This window comes from Lissotriton vulgaris, unplaced genomic scaffold (genome assembly GCF_964263255.1).
Source record: "Lissotriton vulgaris unplaced genomic scaffold, aLisVul1.2 SCAFFOLD_2633, whole genome shotgun sequence".
Lineage (NCBI taxonomy): Eukaryota > Metazoa > Chordata > Amphibia > Caudata > Salamandridae > Lissotriton > Lissotriton vulgaris.
The window spans coordinates 1-13,736 of record NW_028253418.1 but is presented as its reverse complement, the minus strand read 5'-3'; positions in this window follow the sequence as shown (position 1 = coordinate 13,736).

The window sequence follows — 13,736 nt, the reverse complement described above, 5'->3', positions numbered from 1 at the left end:
CTGGTTGCAGCCAATAAATTTGATCCTTGACGTCATCTAGAAGCGTCCCGTGTCTCTGTGCTCTAAGACAGGTGAACTCGAAGACATTGGGCGTTTTCCCCTGGCGCTGCTGGGTTCTAAAAACCCTGTTCTTCAGTTGGCGCCCAACGTGGGGCGGCTTCAGCGGTACCGGTCCAAGCCCGAAGATCGTGAGGAGCTTCGTGTAAAAATTGTGGAGGAAGGCCAACCACTTCATCGACCCCTGTATGTCGTCGTGGTCCGAAAATCTTTACTGCGAGGTTCCCCGCCTTCCGACTGCTACGAAGGACTGCTGCCCTGACTGTCGCCCTGTCTTGGAGCCATTAGACGATTTGTAAAGCGAGACGATTGACCGGTCTTCTGGTGACGCCATCGATATTTCAGTTAAGTATGAGTGGAGCGTTTCCCAGTCCTTAGTTTGTTTTGGTATCCCTTTGTGGATCGCTTTGATTTGGTACCTGCAGGGCCCAAAGCCAAGGGATTCGTGTATTTACCAGACTAGCATTTTTTTTATTCCCCTTGAAGTTTGAAGCTAGACTAGTGAGCGAAGATGCCTGGTCTCAGCAGACTTGGAAAGATATTTGGTTGTGGTTATTCTAAGGACTCCCGGTTAGAGGATTCGTGTCCTGTTCCTCCAATTGGGACTCCTACATATGATCTTTATGTGAAGCATGGTGTAGGTCCTATTGGTTATAATGACATCTGGGTAATATATACGGAGAAAGACTGTGTCCTACAGTGGCCCCGTTATGGTAGCTTTGAAACAGAAATTCTAGATAATCTTGAAGTAAAATTGTTCAAGAAGAAAGCCCGGCCGGCAATGTTTGACTCTTTCCGCATATGGCGCAAAGAAGCCAAACAGAAAGAAATTAAATTAGCGAAGAAGAATAAACGAGAACGAGGTTTGTCAATGGTGCAAGCTGCTATAGCGTTTAGGGATAATGAGGCAGAACAAGAGAGCGAACAGATGCTTAGGGTTAGGAAGTTAGCGGTAGATAAGTGCTACCCAGTTTTGCCGCTTAAAGAGCAGGAAGAAAAGAAAGAACTTGCGAAAGATCCTTTAATGTCGCATCTATTGAGTTCACCACCCCCTTATGCACAGACCGCTACAGCACCACTGCCGCCGCCTGTAGTTGTGCAACACCCGGTTGCTTTGCCACCTGCGATTCCTCCACAGCCAGCTCCTTTTCCGTTGGCTACACTTCCTTTGGCGCAGCCTCCTCAGGGGCCGCCATCTTTGCCTCCTTCATCTGCTACTCCTACGCTTATCTATAATACTCCTTCTGTTCCGACTTTGGACTCTTCTACTACAGCTCCGTCTTCTCTTATTCTTTCACCTTCTCCTTCTACTAGACAGAGAATGACTGCTGTAGTTTCTGGTTTCTTTTCTCCTTTGTTGGAACAATTGGGTATGTCTCCTGTTACGGAGCGCAGACAATCACGCAGTCAGTTGCCTGATACAGAAGAACGTACAGCTTTGGATCATCTGGCACGTAGATGGATCATGTATGCTACTCAGTATGATTTGGAGGGTGTTATGGATGTTTTCCTTCAATGGGAGCCCCAAAGCAACGGTATGTCTTTGAGATGATGTGTGTGTTCCTCCATGAACAATGGATTGAAGAAGTAGGTAAAGCTCCTAATGAGTTGTATTGTATACGTTCGGAATTTGCGAAAGGGACCGTTGTGGGTCCTCATGATGTTGGGAGAGTAGTTGCGACTTTACTGGCATTTCGTAGCGACACTCCGTCTCAGCGATTGTTTGAGCCTGATTCGTCAGTTGGGAGGAAAGCACGTCAATATCCGATGCGAGAGGTTCCTCCAGTTTGGAGACCTCAGGATGGAAATGTTGCTGCACATTTTCAGCGTGTTTGGGTACATGTTCCTTGGAAGTGTGTTGAAGTTTTAGCTATTAAACAGTCTTTGCCTGATCCACGCAAAAATCCGGCAGGATATTATAAAGAGTTGACTCAGACTGTGGGTTCGTGTATCATGAATCTGGCAGATATAGACATGTTGTTTGGGAATGTTGTTCCACAACCTATTTGGGGAAAGATTCGTCACACGGATCATGCACATGAATTAGGTGATACATGGGCACACCTTAGAGATGCTGACAATAGACAAGTAGGCGGTGCTAAGCCTGAAGATTTGATTACTGAACTCCCTGGTAGAATTATTACCTATATGAAGATTTTGATGCCTGAAGTGCGTGTAAATTGGGACAAGTTGTCCGCATGTAAGCAGAAGAAAGATGAGACAGTGTCTGACTTTTTCACGCGGTTCGAAGAGACATTTGTGGATCATAGTGGTCAGAATATGGCTACCGAAGGTGGCCAGAGATTGTTCGTCGACAAATTCGTACATAATTTGCTTCCCGAGTTGTATAATAAGTTGAAGGATTCTGAGAGTGCTTGGGCTGTTTCCACGTCAGCGCAGATTTTAGCTACAGCCCAATACTATGAAAATAGGCATAAAGATGACGTAGAGAAAGCGGATAAGAAGACTAAGGAATTGAAGACTTAAGTTCTTCTACAACAAGCTTATCCACCCCGTACTAATAATCAACGCGATTATCAGCAAAATCAGCAATATTCGAGAAACTCGCAAAGGAACGAGTCTTCTCAGCATCGTTTTCCGTATGGGCCTAATCAGTGTGCGTATTGCAAAGAAGAGGGTCATTTTAAGAGTAGTTGTCCTGTTTTGTTGCAACGCACGAACAGTACTTTTGGTGTGAGAGGTCGAGGTGCTCAGCAAGCACCTAGAGGTAGAGGTCGCGGACAGAATGTGCATTCGTTGCCTCCACAGAACTCAATGAATAGTTTTGATCAGCAGCAGGGTTCATCTAGTAGGACAGCTCAGTACTATACGGACGATTACTATGTCGAAAGTGAGGAAGTGGATGGTAATGATTGCTAGGACAGCCATGGACAAAGAGAGGGAGTTGTTTCAGCTCCAATAGATAAGAGTGGACCATATGTTGAAGTGATTGCATCAGGTGTGTCAGAGCCTTTTCTGTTGGATACTGGTGCTGCGAAGAGTTCTATTATGCACTCTAAACTCCTTGGCGCACCTTTGTCTGGCTTAAAGAATGTTTCGGTAGGTTTTTCTGGCGCCCCGGTTACGAACCCGATTTCTACTCCGTTGTCTCTTTCTGCTGGCCCTTGTGAATTCGAAGCACCCCTCATTTTGACTACAGGTTGTGGTGAGAACTTGTTGGGATTGGATTTGTTGAAGAGATTGTATGCCACGCTATATTGTTCCCCGTCAGGGGTACACCTTACATTGGGTAACAGAGTGATCTCTCCGATGTACTGGTCTAAGGATAGACTTCCACTTGAATTGTCTTCTCTACCTGATTCTCTGTGGGCTACTGGTCCTAATGATGTTGGTTTCCTAGAGATTCCGCCATATGTTGTGACGTTGAAAGCGAATGCTAGGTTACCACGCATTCCGCAATATCGTTTTTCCAGTGATGGCGAAAGAGCACTTTTGGCAATCATCTATGACTGATTGAGAAAGATCTGATTGAGGAAACAAGAGGTAATGCGTGCAATAGTCCGGTTTTGCCTGTTCTGAAGAGAACAGATTCTTCACAGCCTCCTGTATATAGATTTGTGATCCATCTCCGTGAAGTGAACAAGATTGTTGTTCCCCAATTTCCTGTTGTGCCTGATATTACTGCTTTGTTGACTTTGATCCCAGCTACAGCCACATGGTTTTCGGTGATTGACTTGAAGAATGCTTTCTTCAGCATCCCGATTGCCGTGGAGAGTAGAGATATCTTTGGATTCTTTTTAGGAGGACGAAGTTTCTGCTTTAAACATGCTCCTCAAGGCTATTGCGAGAGTCCAACGATCTATAGTCAGGCTTTGAAGACACAACTTGATTTACTGGTTTTACCAGATGGTGCTGTTCCCGTCCAGTTCGTCGACGATTTGTTAGTTGCTGCTGACAATGAAGAGATTTGTAGAGAGGCTACTTTGTCGCTGTTGTGCCACTAGTCCGATTTTCATCACAAAGTTTCTCTCTAAAACTTGCAATATTGTCGACAAGAAGTTACCTATTTAGGTCACCTCTTATCGAAGGAGGGAAGGAAATTGACCCCAGAAAGAATTCAAGCTATTTTTAAAATGAGTGTTCCTACAACACAGAGAGAAGTACGTGCGTTTTGGGGTATTACGTTGTATTGTAGACAGTGGATCCCTAATTTTTCATTGCTGCGAAGTCCTTGATAGCTCTTACTGTTAAGGATACTCCAAATCCTATTCCTTGGACTGACGAATGTCAGAAGAGCTTTTCAGAATTACATAATGCGTTGTGTTCGGCTCCTGTGTTGGGTACCCCCGACTACAGTAAGCCTTTCACATTGTATGTCCATGAGAGAGAGGGATGTGCTTTGTCAGTTTGACTCAACAATTTGGCGATAAGCAACGTCCTTGTGCTTATTTTTCTGAGACTTTGGATCCGGTAGCTAGAGCGTTGCCGAGTTGTTTAAGAGCTACAGCAGCAGCAGCTGTTTCGATTTGACAATCTGCTGGTTTGGTTATGGACAATACATTAATTGTAATAGTTCCACATGCTGTGGACACTTTATTGAATCATACCAAGACACAGCACTTAACTAGTGCTCGGTTGTCGGGTTACGAATTGACCTTATTAGCAAGTCATGTACATATTAAAAGATGCAACACGTTGAATCCAGCCACGTTGTTGCCGATTTCAGTTGAGACAGAGAATGTCGAACAGCATGATTGTTTCCTTAGAACTGAGGAAGAAACGAAAGGAAGGATAGATCTGAGAGATACTCCTCTTTCAGAGTGTGATGGTACTTTGTGGGTTGATGGTTCGTGTTTTAAGCTTCTGAATGGTGATACGACTGCGCCATATGCTGTTACGACTTTGCATACGATTGTTGAAGCTGCACGTATCCCACATAATTCGGTGCAAGCAGCAGAGTTGATTGCATTGACAAGAGCGTGTGTGTTGTCGAAAGGGAAACGAGTGACTGTGTACACCGACAAATAGCGATTGTGAAATGCAGTGCCCATAAGAAAATTACGGATGATGTTGGCCACGGAAATGCGTTTGCAGATGAAGTTGCGAAAGAAACTGCGAGAAATGTGATGAGCCGAATGTATGTTGTAGGTCCGGCAAGATGGGTTCCAGAGAATGGTATGTGTGAAGATACGATTGAGAGTGTGAAATCCATCCAAGCTGAAGCTACAGAGAGAGAGTTGAGTAAATGGAGAGAAAGTAAGGGTAGATTGGATTCAAATGGTTGTTGGACTGATTTGTCAGAGCATCAGAGATGGTTGTTGCCTGATGCGTATGTGCTTCCAGTTGTTACGATGGCTCATGGAATAGCACATATTAGCGTGAAAGGGATTTGCAAGTTGTTGGCTCCGGTTTGTCAGAATGCAGGAATTCCCAAATGTGCAGAGAATCTGGTTATGAACTGTATGGTGTATTTGATGTATAATCCTGGTAAGGGAATTCCAACACCAGCTGGTCATTTTGCTCCTCCTACGTATCCGTTCGAGGCTTTGCAGCTAGATTTCATCCACATGGAAAGATGCAAAAACCTGAAGTATGTGTTAGTGGTTGTTTGCTCTTTTTCTAGATGGGTAGAAGCTTATCCTTTGAAGAACAATACTGCCTTGTCCACAGCGAAAGCCCTAATCAAAGAGTTTTTTCCTAGGTTTGGTTTGCAGAGAATTATCTGGAGTGACAATGAGAGTGAATTTGTGGGACAAGTGATGAAGAGAGTATGCGAGGGATTAGGTATCCGGCAGAAGTTTCACGCTGCAAATCACCCCCAATCAGCGAGTTCTGGTTTACAATGGCCAGATGCTTTGCTTTTAGCCCTTTTGTCCACAAGAATGACTGTACATTCACAAATTGGTTTGAGTCCGTATGAGGTTGTGTTAGGTCGCCCGGCGAACATTTGGGGCATACCAAGACCAACAAAGTTCAGTGATCTTGAATACCCTGTGTTGCTTGATTATTTGCACGAACTGACGGCTAAACTGCGTGTCTTACATCAACAGGTTCACGATAGTCTGCCACAAGCTTCCGAAGATCCAGGCCACGCCATTGACCCCGGTGACTGGATTTTCATCAAAAATTTTCTGCGGAGCAAGAACGATCAGCCCCGTTGGACAGGACCATATCTAGTTCTCCTGTCTACACGTTCTGCAGTTTGAGTGCAAGGCAAAAAGAACTGGATCCACGGTGTACACTGCAAACGGGCCCCGTTGCCCTTACCGTATGACCGGTGGGTCCAGGTAGGACTCCCAGACTCTGAAAGAGAAAATGTGCCACGATTTTTGCCATTCAGCGATGCCTGTTTGATTGGAACAAACTCTGAGAAAGAAAGTGACGATCTCTTGCAAGAAGCGTACCTCCTTTGAATCGATTGAACACAACTGAGCCTGAACTCCCATTCAAGGAACAGAGATTGCTTGGGAGAAATTCAATTACGTTTTTGTGATTTTTCTCTTTACAGGTTAACTCTCCTCCGAGGATCTACTCATTTTTGTTTTTCGAACCGCCATCCGGGTTCAGCTGTAGGGTCGCGGTTGCCGAAGTCTTTGGAGTGCAAGTCTGAGACACTAGGTCGAAGGTTCTGGTTGGCCTAAGGGAGTTGCCCTGGGTTGACAGAGGCATTCCTTAGCATAGAACACCCTACCACCGCGAGTAGCATATTTAGTGAGACAATGAGTATTAAAAACAAGATACGCAAACTGATCATCCGGAAAAGATTTTTAATATTGTGCTTATTTATGCTACTGAGTTTAATGATATTTTTAATTGGTTATGTGACATTCTCTTTTAAAGTGACATTTATTCCCACTGTACAACCTACACCTCCACCTACTATTTCTTCTCATTCTTTTCACCCTCTGCCCTAACATGAAATAGTTAGAAGAATGGAATTTACTAATAATTCCTTTATTCAACTTTTGCACCAACACCAACTAGTTATAAATACCATGAATTGTTGGATTTGTGGTCTAATGCCCCACACGACCGATAAAGGTATTCCGTACTTGGTTTTGCCTTTCAGCCTAAATGGTTCTATTTGGGCATACAGAACGATGTTCATTCATGCCCATAGTGTCTATCCCCTACGTTCACCGAAAGACAGTCTGAAGAATAGTGCTTTAGTTAGAGGCATAGTCGATATGGTTAAAGGGACTAATGCAGTTGAGACTATTCCGAAGGACGAGAAAGAACGATATAGAGGTTGGGATGTTACTGGATATGGAGTTAGTCTGAGGGTTAACAAGCGAGCGAAAAGTTCTCTACCGATTTGGATAGTGCCCCATCAGGGTCGCTATTGTCTGCAGGGGACTGGCAAGAATCCGAAAGCTCAGTTAGGGAAGAGTGTTTGTACTGAGACTTATGTATTTGCGTCTCAGACTTCCCCAGCATTTCTAGCCGCTAGGGGTACTTATTTTGTTTGCTACGACAAAGTGTATACATGGTTGCCCCCTGACTTTTCGGGCACATGTTTTGTTTCCTTCCTGTTGCCTCCCACCTTTACAGCTGCGGCAGATTACCATAAGTCGAGAGTTGCTAGAGGTGTCTTCAGTCAGGAAGACACTGTAGGGCAAGAGTTGGGAGATTTCTTTAAGGGTTTTCTGCCGTTCTGGGGACCGATGGCTAACAGCAGGAATATTCGCCAGTTGACGAGAGTGGTTGAGTCCACCATAGTCAAAACTGTTGGTGCCCTTAGTAACTTGACTGCTGAGCTCCAGTCGGATAGACTTCTGACACTTCAGAATAGAGTTGCTCTTGATGTCATACTTGCAGACCGAGGTGGAGTGTGTAAACTGATCCAATCGAGCTGCTGCGTTTTCATTCCAGACAACCCTCCGTCAGTTTTCCAGGCCATTTCCAAACTACATAAGATCTCCGATTCTATTCATATAGATAAAGGAGATTGGTCGTTGATGGAATGGTTTTGGGGATTGATATCCACTTGGGGATGGAAGATTTTGATGGTCATTGGGATGATCTTAGCTATCCTTTTTCTGTTCTGTCTCTGTGTACAGTGTGCTCTGGCTATATGTGGCCTTTGTGCTACTTCGTGTACAAGGAGACCTGTCCAGAGAGAGTTACTAAGTACAAGGATGATGCTACAGCAACATCTTGATGATCTGATGAATATAGACCTGGATTCAGACCAACGTGAGTTTAGGTTATTGCCTATGTAAGGGGACAAGAGGATTCTGTGGTTCCGTGATTCGGAACCCGTTTCATGAAAGTTGTCATAACTAGACGATTTTGGTGTCAGCGGACCGCAAATGACTAATGCGGCATGTACGAGTGTTTTCGTTCCGAACGATCAAGCGAAACACTACGTATTCAGAGATTTCGTTTGAACCCTCGGATTCCATTTTGTGAAAGGCAGCCCTTTGTGTGGTTGCCCTCACAAAAGCCAATGACTACGGCTAAGCAAGTCTTTGGGACACGTACACTTTAGGTGACTTCTGAATGACCTGGCCAAACTGACTCCCTTGCCCGAGGCTGACCTCGCTGAGCCAGTTCCTTGCTAGGCAGCTGGTCAGATAAGAGATCAAAGAGCAGGACATGCCGAAGTTTATAGTACACTGCACCCACCCTTCTATCTTGCTTCCAATCTGTTTCTGCTCTTTGCTTTACGACATAATCATTGATTTGGGTTGAGAATTTACGATGGGTTCGTCCGGCCTGATCGAACAGGATGTTGGAATGTGCTTGGTCATTTCGGGTGGGCTGGACAACTGAAAAGTGGGATTGTCATCACTCGATACGTTTGAAATGTCACCTGCTCATTGGTCAGTTTGTATGTAATCCACGCTAGCCTGAAGCCTAATTTTTCGCATAAAAGACGATGCTCAGCTCAATGAATTTGTGCAGTCTCTAGCGAACCACCCGTGTTGTGCTTTGTAGACCTCTGTTCCTGGTTACAGCCAATAATTTTGATCCTTGACGTCATCTAGAAGCGTCCCGTGTCTCTGTGCTCTAAGACAGGTGAACTCGAAGACATCGGGCGGTTTCCCCTGGCGCCGCTGGGTTCTAAAAACCCGGTTCTTCAACATAAGACGTCAATAAAGATGTCACCAAGAACTGGCCGTTCTTACAGTGCTTCTCAGGGGTTCTATTACAAATCAAAACAAAGCACGTGGGGATTTCCAAGGTTGCTGAAGGTTTGGTGTGTTGAAAGAACTCATTGTGCTTTCTAGGAATCTAAGGATGTGGCTCTTGCTGGGCCTTATGACTGCAAGGGCGATTTACTGAAAATATGGATCTGATTCTTATGCCGTTATATGGATATTATCGATTATAGCCGTGTAAGGGCATAAAAGGGTAATATTGATTCAGGTTCCTAGATAAAATCACTACACTTTGGACGAGGAAAGACTATTACTCCCCACCAAGAACCCCAAGTAATCCAGCACAAAGTAGCAAAGTCTCTAAAGGCAGCACCCAAAAAGGATAAAGGAAGCACAGCAGTAGAGGAGGGTGGTAAACCCTGCAAGTGCAGCCAGGAGTAGCAAACAATAAAACAGAACATCCACCAATCCCTCCTCACACCACCCAAAACGCTCAAAGTGCTTCTGGAACAGTGTGATGGCGGAGGTGTTCTCTATGTGTTCATGAGGCAGTATCACTGCCGGTGGTTTACGCCAATTCTGACATTCGTAGGACGTGGAGGTATTTGGGGCAAGTCAGCTCTCGGAATTCTTGCATGAGGACGAATATGTGTGAATTACTGTTTAGAATAGATGTTTATGTGTAAATCGTGTGCTGTGAGTGAGGAATGAGTACTGTTCTGAGGGCAGTGAGCTAAGAGAGATGTGCAGGATGGGAACTGTGTCAAGAACTATGCAGGTGGAGGGCTGTGCAGACAGTGGAGGATAGTCCACGGAGGCGGGGGCTGAGCAGAAGGGTGATCTGAGAGTTCAAGGCTGCCTGTACGGGAATAGGTCGGTAGTGTGTGCAAGGCTGTGCAGAGTGGAGACTGTTCCTGTGATGCAGTGTTCAGATAGAAGGCCTGGCCTGGATTGGGCAGTGCTGTTCAGTGGGTGGCTCTATAGAGAATGAAGTGCCTGGGGTGAAGAGCTGTGCTGGTCAGTGAAGGGATGTGCAGATATCGAGTGAATGGGTGTGCAGAGAGAAGGATGGTTATTCAAGTATCCCAAAAAGTGAGCTGTGCAAGTGCTAATCTTCAACAGTTTCTGCTACAGTTTTAGGGTGGCTGATATCTTAAATAGATGAATAGATGGAGCTATGGTATTTCACCACCTTAGTTAGTCATGAATGGTTCTGTATCACAGGAATGTAAAAGCTTGTTCCGCTTTCGACTGAATGTAGCAGCATTTGTTGACATATGAAAAAGTAAACGACTGAAAATAATGCAACAGCACACACAAAGCAGCATAACAAAAACATGAAAACATAACAAGGCACAACCCAATGAAACAGCCAAAGCAGAACGCAATACAGCAACCTTAGTACAACACAACTTCACTTTGCTTCTCTTTCCCAGCAGTCATAGAACTTCCCAGCAGTGCTGCTGTTCCCAGCAATGGTGCAGATCTCAGCACTGGCACAGGCCACAGCAGTGCTGCAGAACACAGCAGTAGTGATTTTTATCAGTTCTCTCCCAAATAACTCCTCTATGTTCTGACACTGCATGCAGGCAGTGGCTTTCTGGATGGTAGAGAACTATCTAAGACTCAATGGGGATAAAACTGAGGTTTTAATTTTTGGAAACCATCAGGACACATGGTCAGAGGCTTGGCTCTTTGCCCCTGCCCTGGCCCCAGCGCAAATACCTTAGGCATCATTATTGACAAATCCCTTTCCCTGGGCCCCTAAATCGTTAGAACAGTTTCCACCTCCTTTGGGATTGTAAGGACTCTTAGAAAGATCTCCCAATTTCTCTCCTTTTCCTCCCGAAAACAGGCAGTTGTGGCCCCTATGTTGTCTAGACTGGACTACTGTAATGCCCTCTATTTGGGTATTAATAAGGGGCTTGTGCATCGACTTCAGCTAGCGCAGAATGCTGCTGCCAGGCTGATGATAGGTTTTTCCAAATATCACTCAGTCTCGGCCACTTTCAGTCATCTGCATTGGCTTCCTCTTGGTGGGAGAATTGTTTTCTAAGCCCTTTGCCTTGTTCATAAGGTTTTCAACAATACGGAGTCAGAAGGCATTAAAAAACTCTTTCTGAGATATGTCCCCGCCAAGCAGTTAAGATCGGCTAGTAAGAACTTGTTCATAGTACCAAGTTTCAGGAAAGCTAGATGTGGGGAGGGGGGGGGGGGGGGGGAAACCTGTCTCTTTAGCAGCGGCTAAACTTTGGAACTCCCTTCCTTTCTCAATCTCGGTTCTGGAATTTCATTCTCTCTTTCGTAAAGCCTTGAAGACCTGGCTTTTCACTCTTTCAACTCTGTAAGCCTTGTACATATGTGCACATATATCTCCTGGCCCCTTTCCATAGTGCCTGGACACCCCTGGGCAAAGTTTGCGATTTACAAAGCTAATATTAATTCAGACCCTGAAGTGCCAAAGCAGGAACACCACCAGAGCATGCAGAAAGAGCCCATCTGTCTAACACAGGGTTCTCCAACGAATAGCTCATGAGCTACTTGTAGCTCTCCAGCGACCTATAAGTAGCTCTCCTGGGTGCAGCCTAATCAACTAAATTAGAACCTTTTATGTCTATCTAATTGACATATGTATGCCAAAATTGATAAGCATGCAATTCAAATGAAAATCTGTCTATTTTGAGAACTCATTAGCTGATGTCCGCAGAATATGGCTGTATTTCTAAAATATATTTAAAGCTGATATTTGAGTGATAAAAATCAATCAGTGTTGGGAGACTTATTACTAATAATATTTACTTGTTGCTAGGGGAATTGCAGCTGTGGATGTTTGGTATTACCCATGTACAAAATATTATTTTATTACTGGTAGCAGCTATGCCTAATGCCCGATACACTGAAGTGATCACTGCTGGTAATCTTTGCATATGGGGGTGACTAATGTGATCTTGCCTGATGTAGTAACTATTATATCTCTAATATTAGAATCTCAGGAGGATTTTCATTGAAAGCTCTCATCACAGAAGAGGTTGGAGGCCCCTGATCTAACAGCAGAGAGTCTCCAACATGCTGAACATTGTTAATATATGAATGATATCAAAAAAATGATAGTAAAGACTCTTCGGTGCAGCTTATTGCAAATACATGAAAGAAAGAATTAAGAGAGGAATCCTAAAGGGCAGTCTTTAGTTACCTGCAAAACTGTGGGCCCATCTCCACTCTAGAAGAAAAACAGAAGACGAAAAAAAAGAATATAAAAACAAGCAGATAATACACAAGTACAGATCTAAAATCAGGATCTAAAGTTTAAAAAGTCATATTTTTATCGGAAATGTTGGAAATCTAATATACTGAAAAAGGCTATTACTCTTATTCCCAACCCATACTCCACCCCAATGCTAACTGTTCAGCATCCCTTAGTCAAATCAGAAACCCATTCGAGTTCCATAAACATAACCTAGCCTAACTCTGTTGTATACCTCACCCTAAAACCATTCCTTACCATAACCGTACCACCCTAATCCTATACCACATAACCATTAGCCCAGCCCAACATTTTATCCTAACCTTCACCCTTATCACCTAACTTGGCCCTAACCCAAATTATTAACCATAACCCTTCCATAACCCCATACCATTCCCTAAAATGAACCCTTGACTCTCCACAATCCATTCAAAAATCGCTTGCAGTACATTTTTGTACTATTATACAAACTATTTTGTTTATACATTAATCTCTGTTTTATTGGTTATAAATAAAAATACAGTCATTCATTTGAATACATTTTTTCAGTATATTAAACTTCTGGCACAACCTCTTTTGTGTCATGACGTTTCACGTGGTTATTGCAAACGGTGTACAGGATAGAATGCCATTTGAGATCGTATGCATCATATGTCGGTGTCTGGAAGGCGGAGATCCCACTACCCATTAGGACAAGATAAATTGCTCCCAGCCCTCTAGAATAGATTTGCATTGTACAATGTCTATGCCCAAAGTCTCATGATCTGCTGAGCGAAAATACACACTTTCATATTTAAATTCCCTGTGCTCTTTGATACCACATCGGTGGTTTCCTTCTGAAATTTTAAAGATATGTAGCCGAAAAATAAGAACAAGTGACATCTCTGACATTAGTCCTTGGAAAGCACGCCTCTTACACAAAGGATGACCATGTATCCACAACTGCCATGCCCTGGAAAGGAATGTTAATTTATTGTGAGTTTTGTATAGTGCTGTTTCTTACTTTACCAATACTTCACAGGTGATAGTGTACAAATAAGTGAAGTGACAGGAAGACTAAAGTCCAATTGGAAGGGTGGATTCTGTGTCTGATGTTCCTCAATTGCAGCTCTTGGTCTGTGATGAGTTCTGTTAGAAATCAAGTCTGGATGGTTCTCTTTTCAAGAGCTTCCTGAACTGTAAATGATGGGCAGAGGACATTCCACCCCATGCTTCATCCTCTTGAACGACTGTTGATGGATAAGGTCGGCTGTTGATAAGCAGAGGTTTCATTTGGGGTGGAGTGTACGGGCAATTCCTGCAGGCACTCTGGACCTTTGCACAAGTGGGAATTGGTTGTGGGACTGAGAACACTGAATACCGCATCACAA